General features: G+C 52.8%; 1 pseudogene; it reads right to left on the minus strand.

Moving 5' to 3' along the window:
• Positions 1-4,017: 4,017 nt before the first annotated feature.
• LOC120846670 lies at positions 4,018-5,273 on the minus strand (annotated as a pseudogene).
• Positions 5,274-7,102: the final 1,829 nt, after the last annotated feature.

Consider the following 7,102-nt stretch of genomic DNA (forward strand, 5'->3'; position numbering starts at 1 on the left):
CCATGTCCGCAGGAAAGCAGCTTGCACTCACACACACTGATCAGCAACAACGCACGCGTTGCTGGGAAAGAACTTCCAAGCAGCCACCAAGACAGCCAACGACAGCCTCTACGACAGGTTTTAGCAAATGTCCTGCAGAAAGTTCCGGCCAGCCAAATGTCGAGGCCGAACAGGCCGAACACTCAGTTCAAAGCACCAGTACGGACTTGAGAAAAGAGGAGACAGCCATGTCCGCAGGAAAGCAGCTTGCACTCACACACACTGATCAGCAACAATGCACGCGTTGCTGGGAAAGAACTTCCAAGCTGCCACCAAGACAGCCGACAACAGCCTATACGACAGGTTTTAGCAAATGTCCTGCAGAAAGTTCCGGCCAGCCAAATGTCGAGGCCGAACAGGCCGAACACTCAGTTCCACGCACCACGACGGACTTGAGAAAAGAGGAGACAGCCATGTCCGCAGGAAAGCAGCTTGCACTCACACACACTGATCAGCAACAATGCACGCGTTGCTGGGAAAGAACTTCCAAGCTGCCACCAAGACAGCCGACGACGGCCTCTACGACAGTTTTCAGCAAATGTCCTGCAGAAAGTTCCGGCCAGCCAAATGTCGAGGCCGAACAGGCCGAACACTCAGTTCCACGCACCACTACGGACTTGAGAAAAGAGGAGACAGCCATGTCCGCAGGAAAGCAGCTTGCACTCACACACACTGATCAGCAACAATGCACGCGTTGCTGGGAAAGAACTTCCAAACTGCCACCAAGACAGCCGACGACAGCCTCTACGACAGGTTTTAGCAAATGTCCTGCAGAAAGTTCCGGCCAGCCAAATGTCGAGGCCGAACAGGCCGAACACTCAGTTCCACGCACCACTACTGACTTGAGAAAAGAGGAGACAGCCATGTCCGCAGGAAAGCAGCTTGCACTCACACACACTGATCAACAACAATGCACGCGTTGCTGGGAAAGAACTTCCAAGCTGCCACCAAGACAGCCGACGACAGCCTCTACGACAGGTTTTAGCAAATGTCCTGCAGAAAGTTCCGGCCAGCCAAATGTCGACGCCGAACAGGCCGAACACTCAGTTCCACGCACCACTACGGACTTGAGAAAAGAGGAGACAGCCATGTCCGCAGGAAAGCAGCTTGCACTACAACACACTGATCAGCAACAATGCACGCGTTGCTGGGAAAGAACTTCCAAGCTGCCACCAAGACAGCCGACAACAGCCTCTACGACAGGTTTTAGCAAATGTCCTGCAGAAAGTTCCGGCCAGCCAAATGTCAAGGCCGAACAGGCCAAACACTCAGTTCCACGTACCACTACGGACTTGAGAAAAGAGGAGACAGCCATGTCCGCAGGAAAGCAGCTTGCACTCACACACACTGATCAGCAACAATGCACGCGTTGCTGGGAAAGAACTTCCGAGCTGCCACCAAGACCGCCGACGACAGCCTCTACGACAGGTTTTAGCAAATGTCCTGCAGAAAGTTCCGGCCAGCCAAATGTCGAGGCCGAACAGGCCGAACACTCAGTTCCACGCACCACTACGGACTTGAGAAAAGAGGAGCCAGCCATGTCCGCAGGAAAGCAGCTTGCACTCACACACACTGATCAGCAACAATGCACGCGTTGCTGGGAAAGAACTTCCAAGCAGCCACCAAGACAGCCGACGACAGCCTCTACGACAGGTTTCAGCAGATGTCCGGAAGAAAGTTCCGGCCAGCCAAATGTCGCAGCCGAACAGGCCGAACACTCAGTTCCACGCACCAGTACGGACTCCAGAAAAGAGGAGACAGCCATGTCCGCAGGAAAGCAGCTTGCACTCACACACACTGATCAGCAACAATGCACGCGTTGCTGGGAAAGAACTACCAAGCAGCCACCAAGACAGCCGACGACAGCCTCTACGACAGGTTTCAGCAAATGTCCGGCAGAAAGTTCCGGCCAGCCAAATGTCGCAGCCGAACAGGCCGAACACTCAGTTCCACGCACCAGTACGGACTTGAGAAAAGAGGAGACAGCCATGTCCGCAGGAAAGCAGCTTGCACCCCCACACACTGATCAGCAACAATGCACGCGTTGCTGGGAAAGAACTTCCAAGCAGCCACCAAGACAGCCGACGACAGCCTCTACGACAGGTTTCAGCAAATGTCCGGCAGAAAGTTCCGGCCTGCCAAATGTCGCAGCCGAACAGGCCGAACACTCAGTTCCACGCACCAGTACGGACTTGAGAAAAGAGGAGACAGCCATGTCCGCAGGAAAGCAGCTTGCACTCACACACACTGATCAGCAACAATGCACGCGTTGCTGGGAAAGAACTTCCAAGCTGCCACCAAGACAGCCGACGACAGCCTCTACGACAGGTTTCAGCAAATGTTCGGCAGAAAGTTCCGGCCAGCCAAATGTCGCAGACGAACAGGCCGAACACTCAGTTCCACGCACCAGTACGGACTTGAGAAAAGAGGGGACAGCCATATCAGCAGGAAAGCAGCTTGCGCCCCCACACACTGATCAGCAACAATGCACGCGTTGCTGGGAGAGAACTTCCAAGCAGCCACCAAGACAGCCGACGACAGCCTCTACGACAAGTTTCAGCAAATGTCCGGCAGAAAGTTCCGGCCAGCCAAATGTCGCAGCAGAACAGGCCGAACACTCAGTTCCACGCACCAGTACGGACTTGAGAAAAGAGGAGACAGCCATGTCCGCAGGAAAGCAGCTTGCACCCCCACACACTGATCAACAACCACGCACGCGTTGCTGGGAAAGAACTTGCAAGCAGCCACCAAGACAGCTGACGACAGCCTCTACGACAGGTTTCAGCAAACGTCCGGCAGAAAGTTCTGGCCAGCGAAATGTCGCAGCCGAACAAGCAGAACACTCAGTTCCACGCACCAGTACAGACTCGAGAAAAGGGGAGACAGCCATGTCCGCAGAAAAGCAGCTCGTACCCCCACACACTGATCAACAACCACGCACGCGTTGCCGGGAAAGAACTTCCAAGCAGCCACCAAGACAGCCGACGACAGCCTCTACGACAAGTTTCAGTAAATGTCGGCAGAAAGTTCCGGCCAGCCAAATGTCGCAGCCGAACAGGCCGAACACTCAGTTCCACGCACCAGTACGGACTTGAGGAACGAGGCGACAGCCATGTCCGCAGGAAAACAGCTTGCACTCACACACACTGATCAGCAACAACGCACGCGTTGCTGGGAAAGAACTTCCAAGCAGCCACCAAGACAGCCGACGACAGCCTCTACGACAGGTTTCAGCAAATGTCCGGCAGAAAGTTCTGGCCAGCCAAATGTCGCAGCCGAACAGGCCGAACAGGCCGAACACTCAGTTCCACGCACCAGTACAGACTCGAGAAAAAAGGAGACAGCCATGTCCGCAGGAAAGCAGCTTGTACCCTTACACACTGATCAACAACCACGCATGCGTTGACGGGAAAGAACTTCCAAGCAGCCACCAAGACAGCCGGCGACAGCCTCTACGACAGGTTTCAGCAAATGTCCGGCAGAAAGTTCTGGCCAGCCAAATGTCGCAGCCGAACAGGCCAAACACTCAGTTTCACGCACCAGTACAGACTCAAGAAAAGGGAAGACAGCCATGTCCGCAGGAAAGCAGCTTGTACCCCCACACACTGATCAACAACCACGCACGCGTTGCTGGGAAAGAACTTCCAAGCAGCCACCAGGACAGCCGACGACAGCCTCTACGACAAGTTTCAGCAAATGTCCGGCAGAAGGTTCCGGCCAGCCAAATGTTGCAGCAGAACAGGCCGAACACTCAGTTCCACGCACCAGTCTGGACTTGAGAAAAGAGGACACAGCCATGTCCGCAGGAAAGCAGCTTGCACCCCCACACACTGATCAACAACCACGCACGTGTTGCCGGGAAAGAACTTCCAAGCAGCCACCAAGACAGCCGACGACAGCCTCTATGGCAGGTTTCAGCAAATGTCCGGCAGAGAGTTCTGGCCAGCCGAAAACAACAAACGAGGGAAAGATAAGGAGTTACTGCATATGGAGGATTGGAAAGGCAACATGGCCGGACTTGGAGGGCAAAAGAAGACACTGTTGGGACCCATGAACATCTGAGATCTGGAATCTCTTGACTGTAGTGTCCTGGCCATCGGTTCTAAAAATGTCTAGGGCAGATGATTTCATCGGAACATCGAAAAAGTTCCTAGCATATGTTAATGAAGCGACTTCGCACGTGCTTTGAGACACCTCTAAAACGATGACTGGGGATTTCCTGATCAGGTAGCAGTCTCCTTTGTTGATGGTGTGGGTGACTCGTTTTGCAACAGAGAAGCATGTTGCTCCCGCATGTTCAGAAAGCCTGCGGCTAACTTGCGCCAAAGGGTTGCTATGTGTTCGCAGCAGGGGCTTGAGTTTTCCGAGAAAACTCTCGAAAGGGAATGCACTAAATGCGTCAAGCGGTCCATGGACAAGGCACTCCTCGGCAAGGTGGCTCAATGTGTGTACATTGAAAGTTAAAAACCGTGCTCCGTAAAGTCCTACGGTGCCATACTCCTGCACAAAAAACGAAGCAGGTCTCTGGCATAGGCGTTATGCTCAACGTGGTGAGCTGGTGATGCAAGTATTCTTATGGCCACATGCAAAAAGAGAAAATGTTCGTACTGGTGATCTGGAAGCAGGCCCCTCAGAACAACAGGTCCAACATACAAGAGGAAGGTCCGGAATTCTGTTGCCTTCCACCGGTCGACCTCGTCCACACCTCTGGGCTTCCGTTGGAAGTGTCGGGGGAATACTTTGGCACACGACTTTAGTCTTCTGTTGAGTTTTTCTTTCTGCGTGGTCCTCAACGATCCACGCCCCCTAACCCACGTTTGAAGCAGGCGGCGCATCACACCTAGACACACTAGATGTATGTAGTCTAGGGGGAAAAGTGAAATTATATCATTTTTCAGCAGAGTGAACGGCGAGTCACCCACGTGGTGCAATGGGTCCTCTTGGTCACGAAATGACTTGTCAGTTCGTTTTGGTGCTTCAAGTTCCGGGAATGTCATCCTTCCCTCAATGTGCCGACCCTTCTGGCAGCACCTCTCACAGCCATGATACCCAGTATGGCCCTTGACCTTCTTAACAAAGCTCCTTGCAGGAGCATCACATATGACGGCTGTTAAATGGACGGTTTGGCACGAACCTTTGTAAACGAAGCCGTTGGCTGTCATCTCTTGAATTTCCTTCAAGAAGGGGTCAAGAAAACTTGAGAGGTCTGGAGGCTTGCCGCTGTCGCAAAACATACTGACAACAAAAGGGGTGCTTTCACCACAGTTTTTCAGGCGACAAAGGATTGGCCAAAAGCCAATATTTGAACTCTTATAAAGAGGGAGCCCATCAATGTTTGCTTGGAGGAGAAGCTCCTGTGGCACTGTTTTCCCTTGCAGGGCTTGCTCGATACCTTTCTTCAGCCCAAAATGAATAAAAGTTCCATCCTGCTCCAGCGGGGCCTTCCTCTCGGTGCCGAGAATAGTTTGGGCATCTTTAGGGACGTCGTGGCCGAGTCTCCTTAACGCAGCAGCGGTCTCATTCACTGCTTCATGTGTGAAGTTGAAACGACGCGCTAAGATAGCCAGTTCCTCCGTGGCCGTGCGCGGACAGTCTTCCGAGGTAGCTCCGCTGACCTCGAAACTTGCGTTGCATGGCTCGTCTTCAGATGCAAGCGCGTCTGCTGGGTCGCAGCCTGTCGCAGGGTCAGCTCCACTTCCGTCAGTTGTGCTGCTTCCACAAGAGCCGGGGCAAGGTTCGTCATCGCTTGAAGCGCTGCTTGTTGCGTCCCTTGAAGAGTCGCTTGAAGCGGCGTCGGCGGCGGACCTTCCGGCGGCGGCCGTAGCGTTTGCGGCCGCAATCCTACTTGCGATTTCATCAAATTCCTTTCGCAATGTTCGTGGCTTTTTCCACCTCGAACTCATGCTGATCAGCTTGGTGAGGGGAACAAACGAGTCAAGTAAATAAAAAGAAAAGCGGTCGCCCGTAAAATAAAAGGAGCGCAGGGCCTGCGTGGGCCTGCGGAAAAGACGAAGGGTCGGGGGCGCGGGAAGGCACCTGAAGGAAAGAGTTCAGAACATACAGTACTCGAGAGGCTAGGCCGCGAGCGGCTGACAACGAGGCATTGTAGTGAGCCACTGATCAGTGTAGTGAGCATCTGATCACGTATAGGTGCCTCCAACCGAGTAAAGCCAAGACAGAGCCACCACCAGCCACGAGTAGCCTGTGCCGCTGTAGCAGCTGTGCCGCTTATGCCCTTCTTGAGATTCCTCCTGAACGGTGACATCTGGGCACAACAGCTACAAAATTTTTCGTCGTTTTCCTATAGTAAAATTAAAGCTTCTGTCTTGCACATAATTTTACAAGAGCATGAGCAACTCAATGTCGAGCAAGCGGTGCTGCTCTATCGGGTGCTTACAGCGTCTACGTTAAAGAAGTGGTTTATTAAATCGGTCGTAATTCCATCGCTACGCAGCAGGGTCCTTCAACCCTGACTTTGGGCCTTGGGGTGGGTGGCCGTCCTGGCTACGCGGTCGCTCCAGTGCGAGCTTCCTACCTTCGATAGCAATCGGGCGTTTCGCGAGCCTCGAGCGTGAAAGAACTCCCTGCCGGTGTAGAAGTTGCTAGCGGGAGCACATGAAAATCACTTTTTTTTTTATTTATATTGTCTCACTTTCGTTAGAGGACGTGAGAATGAACCCCAAGTTGGAGCCACACGCTCGAGCCACCAGCTTTATCAGTATTGTACCGAGGTTGTACCTATGGCTGTACTATCAGTGAGTGGGGCACAAGCGAACGTGAGCACTTCGCTTGAAAAGATGCACCGATGACATGATTGCTTGCTTTATCACGTAAGCCAAAGGACCGTGTTTTTCAGCCCAGGTAAATAAACTATAAATCACAGAAAGCTCAAACTCCACGAGAATGTACGCTAGCGGTTGGGATATAACGCGGAAGTTTGACAACATAACATTGCTTGGATCGGGTCACATAAGCCTAATATGTGGGCGCCAGCTGTGGCATCTATTTCCAGCGGGGGAAAAAAAAACTTCTCACCAAGAACGAAAACAATATTCTCTTTCAT

This window comes from Ixodes scapularis, unplaced genomic scaffold (genome assembly GCF_016920785.2).
Source record: "Ixodes scapularis isolate PalLabHiFi unplaced genomic scaffold, ASM1692078v2 PGA_scaffold8__174_contigs__length_109621045, whole genome shotgun sequence".
NCBI lineage: Eukaryota > Metazoa > Arthropoda > Arachnida > Ixodida > Ixodidae > Ixodes > Ixodes scapularis.